General features: G+C 37.1%; 2 long non-coding RNA genes across 2 annotated transcripts; both read right to left on the reverse strand.

Moving 5' to 3' along the window:
- Window positions 1-1,087: 1,087 nt before the first annotated feature.
- Window positions 1,088-19,089, reverse strand: LOC127968469 (uncharacterized). The gene is made up of 3 exons (XR_008155974.1): window positions 17,755-19,089; window positions 4,392-4,473; window positions 1,088-3,911 (listed from the first exon to the last, which is right to left on the reverse strand). It is a non-coding gene; the product is annotated as an uncharacterized LOC127968469 (long non-coding RNA).
- LOC127968470 (uncharacterized) lies at window positions 16,681-17,728 on the reverse strand. The gene is made up of 2 exons (XR_008155975.1): window positions 17,436-17,728; window positions 16,681-16,924 (listed from the first exon to the last, which is right to left on the reverse strand). It is a non-coding gene; the product is annotated as an uncharacterized LOC127968470 (long non-coding RNA).
- Window positions 19,090-20,377: the final 1,288 nt, after the last annotated feature.

Consider the following 20,377-nt stretch of genomic DNA (forward strand, 5'->3'; position numbering starts at 1 on the left):
TAAAAATGTAGCAAAACATTAGATTCAGATGATATGTAGAACTCTGTGTGATTATCAGTGTCAGACTGTGTGTGTTGTTTTGTCCGGGGCTCGTGGGACAGGCGTACTACTCTGACTGTGACGTCATCATCCTGGGGAGGGACTTTGAGAGGATTCAGATCATCCCAGGAGCCAAACACGGGAACATCCAGGTGGACACACACACACACACACACACACACACACACACACACACACAGACACACACACACACACAGACACATTTTACCTGTATATATTTTAAAATATTTACATGCATATATATATATATATATATTATTTATAAATAGTATATAAACATAAAATTTTTCTTAAATATATACATACATGTGTGTGTATTTATATATGCATAATAAATATACACGGTACACGCACATGAACAAAAACTTATTTTGAATGTGATTAACCGTTTGACAGCATTAATATAAATATCTAAACATTCTCGAATCAGGATGAATTTACTGTACAAGTAAAATGACTTAAAACAACAACAACAACCCCATATTGTGTAAGTTTTTGCTTAAAACATGCAAAAATATTTACCAATGATGTAAATGTTTATGCACATTTTGGGATATCACATAAAAATATATCTCTTAATAGTTAATTCTATTCCTCGTCACTTTGGCAGATATCTTTGCTTGTGTGAAGAGAATGAATGATATTCTGCAGTGTCTGGCTCACTCCACTCTCGGATGTTTCTGCCGTCTTTGCTGATCTCCATCCGAACACAGCCTTGACCTTCTTCACCAGCTCCTGACCGCCGTCTCTGATCCTGCGTGCGCTCTCAGATGTGTGTGTGTGTGTGTGTGTCTGCAGATCTGTATACGCTCCAGACAGCACCATGTCTCCGCTCTCCTTCACCTAGAGCCAGAACAGATCAGCGCTGAACACACACTGAAGAATTAAACACACACACACACACACAAACCGAACGCTTCGTCACTTTGCACTGGATGTGAATCCTGTTCCCTTCCTTCCACATCTCCGTCTGCAGAGACTGTCCCGGATACACCGGCTTCACGAAACGCACCTGAAGCACAGATCAGGGTTATTAACAGAAATTCATTAAATTAGATGATGTGCAATCAATTTGGACTGAGAATACACATCACTATCACACATCACTACACCCAAAGCAGTTATTGTAAATGAAATGATCACAGATAATAGTTTTGATGTACTCTGCTTGACTGAAACCTGGCTAAAACCAAATGATTATTTAGGTCTAAATGAGTCTACTCCACCAAACTACTGTTATAAGCATGAGCCCCGTCAGACTGGTCAACAATATATAGTGATATTCTCAATGTTACCCAGAAAACAGGATACAGGTTTAACTCTTTTGAAATACTTCTGCTAAATGTTACTCTGTCAGACATGCAAAAGAAATCTGATGTATCTCTTGCTCTTGCTAACTGAAAAACTAACTTGGAAGTTTTTATAATTGCATAGAAAAACAGTATGTCCAGCTATAGACAAGCTCTAAAAACTGCTAGGGCAGAGCATATCCACAAACTCATTGAAAATAACCAAAACAATCCAAGGTTTTTATTTAGCACAGTGGCTAAGTTAACAAATTACCAGACGCCACCTGATTCAAATATTCCACCAACGTTAAATAGTAATGACTTTATGAATTTCTTCACTGATGAAATAGATAACATTAGAAATACAATAGCGAATGTAGATTCTACAGCGTCTAACACTTCAGTTTCATCCATCGCACCCAAAGATAAACTGCAGTGCTTTACAACCATAGGACAGGAAGAGCTAAATAAACTTATCACTGTATCTAAACCAACAACATGTTTATTAGATCCTGTACCCACTAAATTACTGAAAGAGTTGTTACCTGTAGCCGAAGAACCGCTTCTCAATATCATAAACTCGTCGTTATCTTTAGGTCACGTCCCAAAACCATTCAAGCTGGCGGTTATCAAGCCTCTTATTAAGAAACCAAAACTAGATCCTAGTGTACTGGCAAATTATAGGCCTATTTCAAATCTTCCATTTATGTCTAAAATTTTAGAAAAAGTTGTGTCTGCTCAATTGAGCACCTGCATAAAAATGATCTGTATGAAGAATTTCTGTCAGGTTTTAGGCCCCACCATAGCACAGAAACTGCACTTGTTAAAATTACAAATGACTTGCTCCTTGCGTCAGACCAAGGCTGCATCTCATTTCTAGTTTTACTTGATCTTAGTGCTGCATTCGACACCATAGATCATGACATACTCATAGATCGATTACAAAACTATACAGGTATTCAAGGGCAGGCTCTAAGATGGTTTAGATCCTACCTGTCCGATCGCTACCATTTTGTTTATTTAAATGGGGAGTCATCTCATTTATCACCAGTAAAATATGGAGTGCCACAAGGATCCGTCCTAGGTCCCCTTCTATTTTCAATATACATGTTGCCCCTTGGTAATATTATTAGAAAATACGGAATTAGCTTCCACTGTTATGCTGATGATACTCAGCTATATATCTCAACGAGACCAGATGAAACTTCTCAATTATCTAAGCTAACAGAGTGTGTTAAAAATGTTAAAGATTGGATGACAAACAATTTTCTCCAATTAAATTCGGATAAAACAGAGATATTAATTATTGGACCAAAAAACACTACACAGAATCTTGTAGATTACAATCTGCAACTAGACGGATGTACTGTTACTTCCTCTACAGTCAGAAATCTGGGTGTTATATTAGACAGCAATTTGTCTTTTGAAAATCATATTTCCCATGTTACAAAAACTGCATTCTTCCATCTTAGAAACATTGCCAAGCTACGAAACATGTTATCTGTTTCTGATGCAGAAAAGCTAGTTCATGCATTCATGACCTCTAGACTGGACTATTGTAATGCACTTCTAGGTGGTTGTCCTGCTTCGTCAATAAACAAGCTACAGGTCGTCCAAAATGCAGCAGCTAGAGTCCTTACCAGCTCAAGAAAATATGATCATATTACCCCAATTTTACAGTCTCTGCACTGGCTACCTATTAAGTTCTGTATCAGTTACAAATTATCATTACTTACCTATAAGGCCCTAAATGGTTTAGCTCTTGCGTACCTAACTATCCTTCTACCACGTTACAACCCATCACGCTCCCTAAGGTCACAAAACGCTGGACTTTTGGTCGTTCCTAGGATAGCAAAGTCCACTAGAGGTAGAGCTTTTTCACGTTTGGCTCCCGAACTCTGGAATAGCCTTCCTGATAATGTTCGGGGTTCAGACACACTCTCTCTGTTTAAATCTAGATTAAAAACACATCTCTTTCGCCAAGCATTCAAATAATGTATCTCTTAAATTGTGACTGCAGTTGCATCTGATCAAATGTGCATTTTTATTCATTAGCTTGGGTTAAAATAATTTTACTCTGTCGGATCAGCAGCTATGCTAATGATGTCTCTATGTGTTTCTCTGTTTCTGCTGGGATCTTCATCCCGTGGTAACTAGGATTTACACAAGCTCCAGTCTGGATCCAGAACACCTGAGAAGAGATGATGCTGACCCTCAGAGGACCCCAGATGATGCTGACCCTGAATCAACAACAGAACTAACAAATATTGCTACAAGTGTGACTGCATCATATATTAATTATTAATAATATTAAAAAATGTTCATCATCTGGCTGACTACGACTTGTATTAATTTTCCTACAAATCCTGTCATACGTGCACAAACTGACAGTCACCACTTATAAGATATTACTAAATATTGTAGAAACACAATTTTCTGTAAAGTTGCTTTGTAAAGATTTGTATTGTAAAAAGCGCTATACAAATAAACTTGAATTGAATTGATGTCACTAGCAGGTGTTTTTTCCAGCTCCTTTATTTTTCCCATGCCTCAGCAAGAACACTTAATTAACATAAAGCAAACAACAATACAAATATTATTTTGTGTTAAACATAACACTTTAATAAAAACAACTCATTAATTTGGAAAGTTACTATCACATTTATGCAATAATATACCAGTTACTTAGAACATCAATTCAAAGTTAAATAATCTACAAACCATTATAAAATAATTTGAATTCTGCTTGTACAACAGATGTTTGTTCAACTGCTCGTATTTCCTACATTGTTGTGGATTTTATTGATAACTTTAAATGTCTTAAGCCAGAAAGAGAGCAGAATAAAAGGGTGATGGCAAAAGTATAAAAACACCGCTTCACTAACCTGCTCGACTGTTAGCATAACTGCTACCATGTGCTACATTAAATGTATAACGTTACATCTAACAATACAAATAAAACATACTATATTTGATTAATGTCTATAGTTGCCCATAAGCTTTTAATATAAGTTATTGTTTTAGTTAACACATTACACTCACCTGGGACTGGACGGCTGTTGTAATCGTGCTCCTGCACATCTCCACATTTACTGCTCTGCACCACAAACTTTTCCACGCAAACCTGGAAGGCACAGCCCACGGTGCGAGATCGACCGTACTCCGGTTAAACATGGACCTCTTCCTCCGTGAAGGGCTTAGCACACACTAAAGTATCTTTCCTCAGAGTAATTGTCGCCTCCTCCTGTCGTCGCCCAATTTCAATGCTTTTTTTATTTTCGTCGGTGGGAAAACTATGAAATGATAAATAAGTTTTATTTTATTTTATTTGAATTAGAACACAAAGGCACACTATACACAACACATCTGAATACTTTTGGTCTCCGCCATTTTTCGGCAAGCGAATGAACGCTATAGCGCTTTCACTGGAAAATAACTTGAGATCTTGGAGCGAGTGCGCAAAACATTTGATTCAGATCGGGACTCCGAAGCGCGTTTCGCAAATCATTTGATCGGGGCTTCGGAGCGAGTGCGCAAAACATTTGATTCAGATCGAGACTCCGAAGCGCGTTTCGCGAATCTTTTGATCGGGGCTTGGGAGCTAGTCGGCAAAACATTTGATTCAGATCGGGACTCCGAAGCGCGTTTCGTGAATCATTTGATCGGGGCTTCGGAGCGAGTCGGCAAAACATTTGATTCAGATCGAGACTCCGAAGCGCGTTTCGCGAATCTTTTGATCGGGGCTTCGGAGCGAGTGCGCAAAACATTTGATTCAGATCGGGACTCCGAAGCGCGTGTCGCGAATCATTTGATCGGGGCTTCGGAGTGAGTCGGCAAAACATTTGATTCAGATCGAGACTCCGAAGCGCGTTTCGCGAATCTTTTGATCGGGGCTTCGGAGCGAGTGCGCAAAACATTTGATTCAGATCGGGACTCCGAAGCGCGTTTCGCGAATCTTTTGATCGGGGCTTCGGAGCGAGTGCGCAAAACATTTGATTCAGATCGGGACTCCGAAGCGCGTTTCGCGAATCTTTTGATCGGGGCTTCGGAGCGAGTCGGCAAAACATTTGATTCATGTACTTGTCTAGACCAACTTTTAATAAAGAAAAAAAGAGACAGATTTTTTTTAATAGTCTGTTAGTAATCCCACAGTCCATAGCATCGGTAACTATATAATTTAGTAAGGGGAAAATTCAAACAATATAGGATGAGTTTCAATTTTTATTTTATTTATGTAGCAATGGTCATATTAATCTCTGTGCAGTGTTCAGGGTATTTCAGGACCCCAAATTAAATTCTAATTCTAATACTGCATCATACAAGTGTTTATTTGAGTTGAATATTTCGATATTCATGTAAGGAAACGAAACCATAATTTGATAAGTTTACATTTACATTTATTCATTTAGCAGACGCTTTTATCCAAAGCGACTTACAAATGAGGATAAAAAACAACACAACAAAATCAACAAAAAGAGCAACAAAAAGTTTATAAGCGAGAATAAACAAGATGCATGCAAAATGAAGGCAGATATTGTCTGATATGTTAAGAAATAATATTTTAACAAATGCAAAAAATCTTTGCCAAAATATTTGACTCAAAAAGTCCAGATGATTCAAGCTGTTCGTGTTAAAGAGATTATTAACCGTAAATGAAAACATTTAAAACTCTGATTCCTCGATTTAAAAAAATAAATAAAAATGTAGCAAAACATTAGATTCAGATGATATGTAGAACTCTGTGTGATTATCAGTGTCAGACTGTGTGTGTTGTTTTGTCCGGGGCTCGTGGGACAGGCGTACTACTCTGACTGTGACGTCATCATCCTGGGGAGGGACTTTGAGAGGATTCAGATCATCCCAGGAGCCAAACACGGGAACATCCAGGTGGACACACACACACACACACACACACACACACACACACACACACACACACACACAGACACACACACACACACAGACACATTTTACCTGTATATATTTTAAAATATTTACATGCATATATATATATATATATATTATTTATAAATAGTATATAAACATAAAATTTTTCTTAAATATATACATACATGTGTGTGTATTTATATATGCATAATAAATATACACGGTACACGCACATGAACAAAAACTTATTTTGAATGTGATTAACCGTTTGACAGCATTAATATAAATATCTAAACATTCTCGAATCAGGATGAATTTACTGTACAAGTAAAATGACTTAAAACAACAACAACAACCCCATATTGTGTAAGTTTTTGCTTAAAACATGCAAAAATATTTACCAATGATGTAAATGTTTATGCACATTTTGGGATATCACATAAAAATATATCTCTTAATAGTTAATTCTATTCCTCGTCACTTTGGCAGATATCTTTGCTTGTGTGAAGAGAATGAATGATATTCTGCAGTGTCTGGCTCACTCCACTCTCGGATGTTTCTGTCGTCTTTGCTGATCTCCATCCGAACACAGCCTTGACCTTCTTCACCAGCTCCTGACCGCCGTCTCTGATCCTGCGTGCGCTCTCAGATGTGTGTGTGTGTGTGTGTGAACCTGCGGAGACCCGGTGCTGACACACACATCCGTCTGCAGATCTGTATACGCTCCAGACAGCACCACGTCTCCGCTCTCCTTCACCTAGAGCCAGAACAGATCAGCGCTGAACACACACTGAAGGACTAAACACACACACACACACACACCGAACGCTTCGTCACTTTGCACTGGATGTGAATCCTGTTCCCTTCCTTCCACATCTCCGTCTGCAGAGACTGTCCCGGATACACCGGCTTCACGAAACGCACCTGAAGCACAGATCAGGGTTATTAACAGAAATTCATTAAATTAGATGATGTGCAATCAATTTGGACTGAGAATACACATCACTATCACACATCACTACACCCAAAGCAGTTATTGTAAATGAAATGATCACAGATAATAGTTTTGATGTACTCTGCTTGACTGAAACCTGGCTAAAACCAAATGATTATTTAGGTCTAAATGAGTCTACTCCACCAAACTACTGTTATAAGCATGAGCCCCGTCAGACTGGTCAACAATATATAGTGATATTCTCAATGTTACCCAGAAAACAGGATACAGGTTTAACTCTTTTGAAATACTTCCGATTAATGTTACTCTGTCAGACATGCAAAAGAAATCTGATGTATCTCTTGCTCTGGCTAACTGAAAAACTAACTTGGAAGTTTTTAGAATTGCATAGAAAAACAGCATGTCCAGCTATAGACAAGCTCTAAAAACTGCTAGGGCAGAGCATATCCACAAACTCATTGAAAACAACCAAAACAATCCAAGGTTTTTATTTAGCACAGTGGCTAAATTAACAAATTACCAGACGCCACCTGATTCAAATATTCCACCAACGTTAAATAGTAATGACTTTATGAATTTCTACACTGATGAAATAGATAACATTAGAAATACAATAGCGAATGTAGATTCTACAGCGTCTAACACTTCAGTTTCATCCATCGCACCCAAAGATAAACTGCAGTACTTTACAAATATAGGACAGGAAGAGCTAAATAAACTTATCACTGTATCTAAACCAACAACATGTTTATTAGATCCTGTACCCACTAAATTACTGAAAGAGTTGTTACCTGTAGCCGAAGAACCGCTTCTCAATATCATAAACTCGTCGTTATCTTTAGGTCACGTCCCAAAACCATTCAAGCTGCCGGTTATTAAGCCTCTTATTAAGAAACCAAAACTAGATCCTAGTGTACTGGCAAATTATAGGCCTATTTTAAATCTTCCATTTAAGTCTAAAATTTCAGAAAAAGTTGTGTCTGCTCAATTGAGCTCCTTCCTGCATAAAAATGATCTGTATGAAGAATTTCAGTCAGGTTTCAGGCCCCCCCATAGCACAGAAACTGCACTTGTTAAAATTACAAATGACCTGCTCCTTGCGTCAGATCAAGGCTGCATCTCATTTCTAGTTTTACTTGATCTTAGTGCTGCGTTCGACACCATAGATCATGACATACTCATAGATCGATTACAAAACTATACAGGTATTCAAGGGCAGGCTCTAAGATGGTTTAGATCCTACCTGTCCGATCACTACCATTTTGTTTACTTAAATGGGGAGTCATCTCATTTATCACCAGTAAAATATGGAGTGCCACAAGGATCCGTCCTAGGTCCCCTTCTATTTTCAATATACATGTTGCCCCTTGGTAATATTATTAGAAAATACGGAATTAGCTTCCACTGTTATGCTGATGATACTCAGCTATATATCTCAACGAGACCAGATGAAACTTCCCAATTATCTAAGCTAACAGAGTGTGTTAAAAATGTAAAAGATTGGATGACAAATAATTTTCTCCAATTAAATTCGGATAAGACGGAGATATTAATTATTGGACCAAAAAACACTACACAGAATCTTGTAGATTACAATCTGCAACTAGACGGATGTACTGTTACTTCCTCTACAGTCAGAAATCTGGGTGTTATATTAGACAGCAATTTGTCTTTTGAAAATCATATTTCCAATGTTACAAAAACTGCATTCTTCCATCTTAGAAACATTGCCAAGCTACGAAACATGTTATCTGTTTCTGATGCAGAAAAGCAAGTTCATGCATTCATGACCTCTAGACTGGACTATCGTAATGCACTTCTAGGTGGTTGTCCTGCTTCGTCAATAAACAAGCTACAGGTCGTCCAAAACACAGCAGCTAGAGTCCTTATATATCCCTATATATCCTTACCAGCTCAAGAAAATATGATCATATTACCCCAATTTTACAGTCTCTGCACTGGCTACCTATTAAGTTCTGTATCAGTTACAAATTATCATTACTTACCTATAAGGCCCTAAATGGTTTAGCTCCTGCGTACCTAACTATCCTTCTACCACGCTACAACCCATCACGCTCCCTAAGGTCACAAAACACTGGACTTTTGGTTGTTCCTAGGATAGCAAAGTCCACTAGAGGTAGAGCTTTTTCACGTTTGGCTCCCGAACTCTGGAATAGCCTTCCTGATAATGTTCCGGGTTCAGACACTCTCTCTGTTTAAATCTAGATTAAAAACACATCTCTTTCGCCAAGCATTCAAATAATGTATCTCTTAAATTGTGACTGCAGTTGCATCTGATCAAATGTGCATTTTTATTCATTAGCTTGGGTTAAACTAATTTTACTCTGTTGGATCAGCAGCTATGCTAATGATGTCTCTATGTGTTTCTCTGTTTCTGCTGGGATCTTCATCCCGTGGTAACTAGGATTTACACAAGCTCCAGTCTGGATCCAGAACACCTGACAAGAGATGATGCTGACCCTCAGAGGACCTCAGATGATGCTGACCCTGAATCAACAACAGAACTAAAAATATTGCTACAAGTGTGACTGCATCATATATTAATTATTAATAATATTAATAATGTTCATCATCTGGCTGACTACGACTTGTATTAATTTTCCTACAAATCCTGTCATACGTGCACAAACTGACAGTCACCACTTATAAGATATTACTAAATATTGTAGAAACACAATTTTCTGTAAAGTTGCTTTGTAATGATTTGTATTGTAAAAAGCGCTATACAAATAAACTTGAATTGAATTGAATTGATGTCACTAGCAGGTGTTTTTTCCAGCTCCTTTATTTTTCCCATGCCTCAGCAAGAACACTTAATTAACATAAAGCAAACAACAATACAAATATTATTTTGTGTTAAACATAACACTTTAATAAAAACAACTCATTAATTTGGAAAGTTACTATCACATTTATGCAATAATATACCAGTTACTTAGAACATCAATTCAAAGTTAAATAATCTACAAACCATTATAAAATAATTTGAATTCTGCTTGTACAACAGATGTTTGTTCAACTGCTCGTATTTCCTACATTGTTGTGGATTTTATTGATAACTTTAAATGTCTTAAGCCAGAAAGAGAGCAGAATAAAAGGGTGATGGCAAAAGTATAAAAACACCGCTTCACTAACCTGCTCGACTGTTAGCATAACTGCTACCATGTGCTACATTAAATGTATAACGTTACATCTAACAATACAAATAAAACATACTATATTTGATTAATGTCTATAGTTGCCCATAAGCTTTTAATATAAGTTATTGTTTTAGTTAACACATTACACTCACCTGGGACTGGACGGCTGTTGTAATCGTGCTCCTGCACATCTCCACATTTACTGCTCTGCAACACAAACTTTTCCACGCAAACCTGGAAGGCACAGCCCACGGTGCGAGATCGACCGTACTCCGGTTAAACATGGACCTCTTCCTCCGTGAAGGGCTTAGCACACACTAAAGTATCTTTCCTCACAGTAATTGTCGCCTCCTCCTGTCGTCGCCCAATTTCAATGCTTTTTTTTTATTTTCGTCGGTGGGAAAACTATGAAATGATAAATAAGTTTTATTTTATTTTATTTGAATTAGAACACAAAGGCACACTATACACAACACATCTGAATACTTTTGGTCTCCGCCATTTTTCGGCAAGCGAATGAACGCTATAGCGCTTTCACTGGAAAATAACTTGAGATCTTGGAGCGAGTGCGCAAAACATTTGATTCAGATCGGGACTCCGAAGCGCGTTTCGCAAATCATTTGATCGGGGCTTCGGAGTGAGTGCGCAAAACATTTGATTCATGTACTTGTCTAGACCAACTTTTAATAAAGAAAAAAAGAGACAGATTTTTTTTAATAGTCTGTTAGTAATCCCACAGTCCATAGCATCGGTAACTATATAATTTAGTAAGGGAAAATTCAAATAATATAGGATGAGTTTAAATTTTTATTTTATTTATGTAGCAATGGTCATATTAACCTCTGTGCAGTGTTCAGGGTATTTCAGGACCCCAAATTAAATTCTAATTCTAATACTGCATCATACAAGTGTTTATTTGAGTTGAATATTTCGATATTCATGTAAGGAAACGAAACCATAATTTGATAAGTTTACATTTACATTTATTCATTTAGCAGACGCTTTTATCCAAAGCGACTTACAAATGAGGATAAAAAACAACACAACAAAATCAACAAAAAGTTTATAAGCGAGAATAAACAAGATGCATGCAAAATGAAGGCTGATATTGTCTGATATGTTAAGAAATAATATTTTAACAAATGCAAAAAATCTTTGCCAAAATATTTGACTCAAAAAGTCCAGATGATTCAAGCTGTTCGTGTTTGAGAGATTATTAACCGTAAATGAAAACATTTAAAACTCTGATTCCTCGATTTAAAAAAATAAATAGAAATGTAGCAAAACATTAGATTCAGATGATATGTAGAACTCTGTGTGATTATCAGTGTCAGACTGTGTGTGTTGTTTTGTCCGGGGCTCGTGGGACAGGCGTACTACTCTGACTGTGACGTCATCATCCTGGGGAGGGACTTTGAGAGGATTCAGATCATCCCAGGAGCCAAACACGGGAACATCCAGGTGGACACACACACACACACACACACACACACACACACATTTTACCTGTATATATTTTAAAATATTTACATGCATATATATATACATATATATATATATATATATATATATATATATATATATATATATTATTTATAAATAGTATATAAACATAAAATTTTTCTTAAATATATACATACATGTGTGTGTATTTATATATGCATAATAAATATACACGGTACACGCACATGAACAAAAACTTATTTTGAATGTGATTAACCGTTTGACAGCATTAATATAAATATCTAAACATTCTCGAATCAGGATGAATTTACTGTACAAGTAAAATGACTTAAAACAACAACAACAACCCCATATTGTGTAAGTTTTTGCTTAAAACATGCAAAAATATTTACCAATGATGTAAATGTTTATGCACATTTTGGGATATCACATAAAAATATATCTCTTAATAGTTAATTCTATTCCTCGTCACTTTGGCAGATATCTTTGCTTGTGTGAAGAGAATGAATGATATTCTGCAGTGTCTGGCTCACTCCACTCTCGGATGTTTCTGTCGTCTTTGCTGATCTCCATCCGAACACAGCCTTGACCTTCTTCACCAGCTCCTGACCGCCGTCTCTGATCCTGCGTGCGCTCTCAGATGTGTGTGTGTGTGTGTGTGAACCTGCGGAGACCCGGTGCTGACACACACATCCGTCTGCAGATCTGTATACGCTCCAGACAGCACCACGTCTCCGCTCTCCTTCACCTAGAGCCAGAACAGATCAGCGCTGAACACACACTGAAGGACTAAACACACACACACACACACACACACACACAAACCGAACGCTTCGTCACTTTGCACTGGATGTGAATCCTGTTCCCTTCCTTCCACATCTCCGTCTGCAGAGACTGTCCCGGATACACCGGCTTCACGAAACGCACCTGAAGCACAGATCAGGGTTATTAACAGAAATTCATTAATTAGATGATGTGCAATCAATTTGGACTGAGAATACACATCACTATCACACATCACTACACCCAAAGCAGTTATTGTAAATGAAATGATCACAGATAATAGTTTTGATGTACTCTGCTTGACTGAAACCTGTCTAAAACCAAATGATTATTTAGGTCTAAATGAGTCTACTCCACCAAACTACTGTTATAAGCATGAGCCCCGTCAGACTGGTCAGCAATATATAGTGATATTCTCAATGTTACCCAGAAAACAGGATACAGGTTTAACTCTTTTGAAATACTTCCGATTAATGTTACACTGTCAGACATGCAAAAGAAATCTGATGTATCTCTTGCTCTGGCTAACTGAAAAACTAACTTGGAAGTTTTTATAATTGCATAGAAAAACAGTATGTCCAGCTATAGACAAGCTCTAAAAACTGCTAGGGCAGAGCATATCCACAAACTCATTGAAAATAACCAAAACAATCCAAGGTTTTTATTTAGCACAGTGGCTAAGTTAACAAATTACCAGACGCCACCTGATTCAAATATTCCACCAACGTTAAATAGTAATGACTTTATGAATTTATACACTGATGAAATAGATAACATCAGAAATACAATAGCGAATGTAGATTCTACAGCGTCTAACACTTCAGTTTCATCCATCGCACCCAAAGATAAACTGCAGCGCTTTACAACCATAGGACAGGAAGAGCTAAATAAACTTATCACTGTATCTAAACCAACAACATGTTTATTAGATCCTGTACCCACTAAATTACTGAAAGAGTTGTTACCTGTAGCCGAAGAACCGCTTCTCAATATCATTAACTCGTCCTTATCTTTAGGTCACGTCCCAAAACCATTCAAGCTGCCGGTTATTAAGCCTCTTATTAAGAAACCAAAACTAGATCCTAGTGTACTGGAAAATTATTTCAAATCTTCCATTTAAGTCTAAAATTTCAGAAAAAGTTGTGTCTGCTCAATTGAGCTCCTTCCTGCATAAAAATGATCTGTATGAAGAATTTCAGTCAGGTTTCAGGCCCCACCATAGCACAGAAACTGCACTTGTTAAAATTACAAATGACCTGCTCCTTGCGTCAGATCAAGGCTGCATCTCATTTCTAGTCTTACTTGATCTTAGTGCTGTGTTCAACACCTTAGATCATGACATACTCATAGATCGATTACAAAACTATACAGGTATTCAAGGACAGGCTCTAAGATGGTTTAGATCCTACCTGTCCGATCACTACCATTTTGTTTACTTAAATGGGGTGTCATCTCATTTATCACCAGTAAAATATGGAGTGCCACAAGGATCCGTCCTAGGTCCCCTTCTATTTTCAATATACATGTTGCCCCTTGGTAATATTATTAGAAAATACGGAATTAGCTTCCACTGTTATGCTGATGATACTCAGCTATATATCTCAACGAGACCAGATGAAACTTCTCAATTATCTAAGCTAACAGAGTGTGTTAAAATGTAAAAGATTGGATGACAAATAATTTTCTCCAATTAAATTCAGATAAGACGGAGATATTAATTATTGGACCAAAAAACACAACACAGAATCTTGTAGATTACAATCTGCAACTAGACGGATGTACTGTTACTTCCTCTACAGTCAGAAATCTGGGTGTTATATTAGACAGCAACTTGTCTTTTGAAAATCATATTTCCAATGTTACAAAAACTGCATTCTTCCATCTTAGAAACATTGCCAAGCTACGAAACATGTTATCTGTTTCTGATGCAGAAAAGCAAGTTCATGCATTCATGACCTCTAGACTGGACTATTGTAATGCACTTCTAGGTGGTTGTCCTGCTTCTTCAATAAACAAAGTACAGGTCGTCCAAAACACAGCAGCTAGAGTCCTTATATATCCCTATATATCCTTACCAGCTCAAGAAAATATGATCATATTACCCCAATTTTACAGTCTCTGCACTGGCTACCTATTAAGTTCTGTATCAGTTACAAATTATCATTACTTACCTAAATGGTTTAGCTCCTGCGTACCTAACTATCCTTCTACCACGTTACAACCCATCACGCTCCCTAAGGTCACAAAACACTGGACTTTTGGTCGTTCCTAGGATAGCAAAGTCCACTAGAGGTAGAGCTTTTTCACATTTGGCTCCCAAACTCTGGAATAGCCTTCCTGATAATGTTCGGGGTTCAGACACACTCTCTCTGTTTAAATCTAGATTAAAAACACATCTCTTTCGCCAAGCATTTGAATAATGTATCTTAAATTGTGAGTGTAGTTGCATCTGATCAAATGTGCATTCTTATTCTTTTGCTTGGGTTAAAATAATTAATTTTACTTTGTTGGATCAGCAGCTATGCTAATGATGTCTCTATTTTGTTTCTATGTTTTGCCACGGTTTACACAAGCTCCAGTCTGGATCCAGAACACCTGACAAGAGATGATGCTGACCCTCAGAGGACCCCAGATGATGCTGACCCTGAATCAACAACAGAACTAACAAATATTGCTACAAGTGTGACTGCATCATATATTAATTATTAATAATATTAAAAAATGTTCATCATCTGGCTGACTACGACTTGTATTAATTTTCCTACAAATCCTGTCATACGTGCACAAACTGACAGTCACCACTTATAAGATATTACTAAATATTGTAGAAACACAATTTTCTGTAAAGTTGCTTTGTAACAATTTGTATTGTAAAAAGCGCTATACAAATAAACTTGAATTGAATTGATGTCACTAGCAGGTGTTTTTTCCAGCTCCTTTATTTTTCCCATGCCTCAGCAAGAACACTTAATTAACATAAAGCAAACAACAATACAAATATTATTTTGTGTTAAACATAACACTTTAATAAAAACAACTCATTAATTTGGAAAGTTACTATCACATTTATGCAATAATATACCAGTTACTTAGAACATCAATTCAAAGTTAAATAACCTACAAACCATTATAAAATAATTTGAATTCTGCTTGTACAACAGATGTTTGTTCAACTGCTCGTATTTCCTACATTGTTGTGGATTTTATTGATAACTTTAAATGTCTTAAGCCAGAAAGAGAGCAGAATAAAAGGGTGATGGCAAAAGTATAAAAACACCGCTTCACTAACCTGCTCGACTGTTAGCATAACTGCTACCATGTGCTACATTAAATGTATAACGTTACATCTAACAATACAAATAAAACATACTATATTTGATTAATGTCTATAGTTGCCCATAAGCTTTTAATATAAGTTATTGTTTTAGTTAACACATTACACTCACCTGGGACTGGACGGCTGTTGTAATCGTGCTCCTGCACATCTCCACATTTACTGCTCTGCAACACAAACTTTTCCACGCAAACCTGGAAGGCACAGCCCACGGTGCGAGATCGACCGTACTCCGGTTAAACACGGACCTCTTCCTCCGTGAAGGGCTTAGCACACACTAAAGTAGAGGTGGGCAGATCGATACTAATATCGATAATATCGATACCAACGTTGGTATCGGTATTGATCGATACCAACGGGAAAATATCGATACTTAAGTTTCAGTTTCTCTCGTTTTGCGACCTGGCCGTGTTTATCAAAATGCTGCTACTGTCACAGAGCAGAGCAAGCTCTCAAGAGTGCTGCTCGTGCTCGACACTGCTCTCCGCCCCTCTACTGTGTTGTACCGTCACGCGACTCACCACTAGCGCTACCACCAGCAGTCAGGCGCGCGCACTGCTCAGCCGCGCATTTCTAACAGCAGTCAGTCAGAGGCGGAGAGAAAGAGGAGCGTTGTATGGCTGTATTTTCAGGCCGATCTACCCTTTTTGTGTCAGCTGTGAAAGTGATACTAGTTTCTATATTTAAACTACACATAGTGATGTGCACCAGACTTAATTATTTTTATTATTTATTATTTTATCAATAGCTGATTCTCCAAGAGCAGTGGATATTACAAGGCGCCTATCAGAAATGATTGTGAAGGACCTGCAGCCTCTTTCCATAGTGGAAGATGTCGGCTTCAGGAATTTTGTACAAGGAGAATTTGTTTTACATTGTGAAGTAAAACTTTATGACTTTGTTTAAGAAAAAAAAATCCTGAAAAGAAGTGCACTAAAGAGGAGAAACATTTTTTTATTAACATGCTACTTGAAAAGAGAATTTGTTTTTACTTTTTTTTTTATATATATTTGTGAATTAATCATTTTGTAACTTTGTTTATTTAAAAAAAAAACAGAAGTAACCAAAAGTTGTTTCTGAACAAAAGCTTTTGTAGTACTGATTAATAACCCGAAATGCAAATCACAAAAACAAATTAAAAGTCATGAAAATTCATTTAGATTTAGGTTGAAGACGCATCCACCTTAATTATTAAAAAGTATTGGTATTGGTATCGGTATCGGCGATACTGGCCCTGTATTTACTTGGTATCGGATCGATACCAAATCTAGCGGTATCGCACACCTCTAATTCCCAGGTCAGACTGGAAATCTCGCAAAATCCCTCGAGATCAAACGTGACTTTTAGTGGTGGAAATTATGATTCTTTCTAGTGATTCGTTCATTTTCAGTTCGTTCACCAAAATGATTCGTTCAGAATCGTTCACTGATTCGTTCAGTGACCATTTCTTCGTATTACACAAAATAAGCCAGCAGATAGCAAAAAGTGTATTGTGTTGTTACTTTTTTTTTATATATATATTTGTGAATTAATCATTTTGTAACTTTGTTTATTTAAAAAAAAAACAGAAGTAACCAAAAGTTGTTTCTGAACAAAAGCTTTTGTAGTACTGATTAATAACCCGAAATGCAAATCACAAAAACAAATTAAAAGTCATGAAAATTCATTTAGATTTAGGTTGAAGACGCATCCACCTTAATTATTAAAAAGTATTGGTATTGGTATCGGTATCGGCGATACTGGCCCTGTATTTACTTGGTATCGGATCGATACCAAATCTAGCGGTATCGCACACCTCTACACTAAAGTATCTTTCCTCACAGTAATTGTCGCCTCCTCCTGTCGTCGCCCAATTTCAATGCTTTTTTTATTTTCGTCGGTGGGAAAACTATGAAATGATAAATAAGTTTTATTTTATTTTATTTGAATTAGAACACAAAGGCACACTATACACAACACATCTGAATACTTTTGGTCTCCGCCATTTTTCGGCAAGCGAATGAACGCTATAGCGCTTTCACTGGAAAATAACTTGAGATCTTGGAGCGAGTCGGCAAAACATTTGATTCAGATCGGGACTCCGAAGCGCGTTTCGCGAATCATTTGATCGGGGCTTCGGAGCGAGTCGGCAAAACATTTGATTCAGATCGGGACTCCGAAGCGCGTTTCGCGAATCATATGATCGGGGCTTCGGAGCGAGTGCGCAAAACATTTGATTCAGATCGGGACTCCGAAGCGCGTGTCGCGAATCATTTGATCGGGGCTTCGGAGCGAGTCGGCAAAACATTTGATTCATGTACTTGTCTAGACCAACTTTTAATAAAGAAAAAAAGAGACAGATTTTTTTTAATAGTCTGTTAGTAATCCCACAGTCCATAGCATCGGTAACTATATAATTTAGTAAGGGAAAATTCAAACAATATAGGATGAGTTTCAATTTTTATTTTATTTATGTAGCAATGGTCATATTAACCTCTGTGCAGTGTTCAGGGTATTTCAGGACCCCAAATTAAATTCTAATTCTAATACTGCATCATACAAGTGTTTATTTGAGTTGAATATTTCGATATTCATGTAAGGAAACGAAACCATAATTTGATAAGTTTACATTTACATTTATTCATTTAGCAGACGCTTTTATCCAAAGCGACTTACAAATGAGGATAAAAAACAACACAACAAAATCAACAAAAAGTTTATAAGCGAGAATAAACAAGATGCATGCAAAATGAAGGCAGATATTGTCTGATATGTTAAGAAATAATATTTTAACAAATGCAAAAAATCTTTGCCAAAATATTTGACTCAAAAAGTCCAGATGATTCAAGCTGTTCGTGTTAAAGAGATTATTAACCGTAAATGAAAACATTTAAAACTCTGATTCCTCGATTTAAAAAAATAAATAGAAATGTAGCAAAACATTAGATTCAGATGATATGTAGAACTCTGTGTGATTATCAGTGTCAGACTGTGTGTGTTGTTTTGTCCGGGGCTCGTGGGACAGGCGTACTTCTCTGACTGTGACGTCATCATCCTGGGGAGGGACTTTGAGAGGATTCAGATCATCCCAGGAGCCAAACACGGGAACATCCAGGTGGACACACACACACACACACACACACAGACACACACAGACACATTTTACCTGTATATATTTTAAAATATTTACATGCATATATATATACATATATATATATATATATATATATATATATATATATATATATATATATATATATATTATTTATAAATAGTATATAAACATAAAATTTTTCTTAAATATATACATACATGTGTGTGTATTTATATATGCATAATAAATATACACGGTACACGCACATGAACAAAAACTTATTTTGAATGTGATTAACCGTTTGACAGCATTAATATAAATATCTAAACATTCTCGAATCAGGATGAATTTACTGTACAAGTAAAATGACTTAAAACAACAACAACAACCCCATACTGTGTAAGTTTTTGCTTAAAACATGCAAAAATATTTACCAATGATGTAAATGTTTATGCACATTTTGGGATATCACATAAAAATATATCTCTTAATAGTTAATTCTATTCCTCGTCACTTTGGCAGATATCTTTGCTTGTGTGAAGAGAATGAATGATATTCTGCAGTGTCTGGCTCACTCCACTCTCGGATGGTTCTGCCGTCTTTGCTGATCTCCATCCGAACACAGCCTTGACCTTCTTCACCAGCTCCTGACCGCCGTCTCTGATCCTGCGTGCGCTCTCAGATGTGTGTGTGTGTGTGTGTCTGCAGATCTATATACACTCCAGACAGCACCATGTCTCCGCTCTCCTTCACCTAGAGCCAGAACAGATCAGCGCTGAACACACACTGAAGAATTAAACACACACACACACACACACACCGAACGCTTCGTCACCTTGCACTGGATGTGAATCCTGTTCCCTTCCTTCCACATCTCCGTCTGCAGAGACTGTCCCGGATACACCGGCTTCACGAAACGCACCTGAAGCACAGATCAGGGTTATTAACAGAAATTCATTAATTAGATGATGTGCAATCAATTTGGACTGAGAATACACATCACTATCACACATCACTACACCCAAAGCAGTTATTGTAAATGAAATGATCACAGATAATAGTTTTGATGTACTCTGCTTGACTGAAACCTGGCTAAAACCAAATGATTATTTAGGTCTAAATGAGTCTACTCCACCAAACTACTGTTATAAGCATGAGCCCCGTCAGACTGGTCAGCAATATATAGTGATATTCTCAATGTTACCCAGAAAACAGGATACAGGTTTAACTCTTTTGAAATACTTCCGATTAATGTTACACTGTCAGACATGCAAAAGAAATCTGATGTATCTCTTGCTCTGGCTAACTGAAAAACTAACTTGGAAGTTTTTAGAATTGCATAGAAAAACAGTATGTCCAGCTATAGACAGC

The sequence above is a fragment of the Carassius gibelio genome, chromosome B11 (genome assembly GCF_023724105.1).
Source record: "Carassius gibelio isolate Cgi1373 ecotype wild population from Czech Republic chromosome B11, carGib1.2-hapl.c, whole genome shotgun sequence".
NCBI classification, from domain to species: Eukaryota; Metazoa; Chordata; class Actinopteri; order Cypriniformes; family Cyprinidae; genus Carassius; species Carassius gibelio.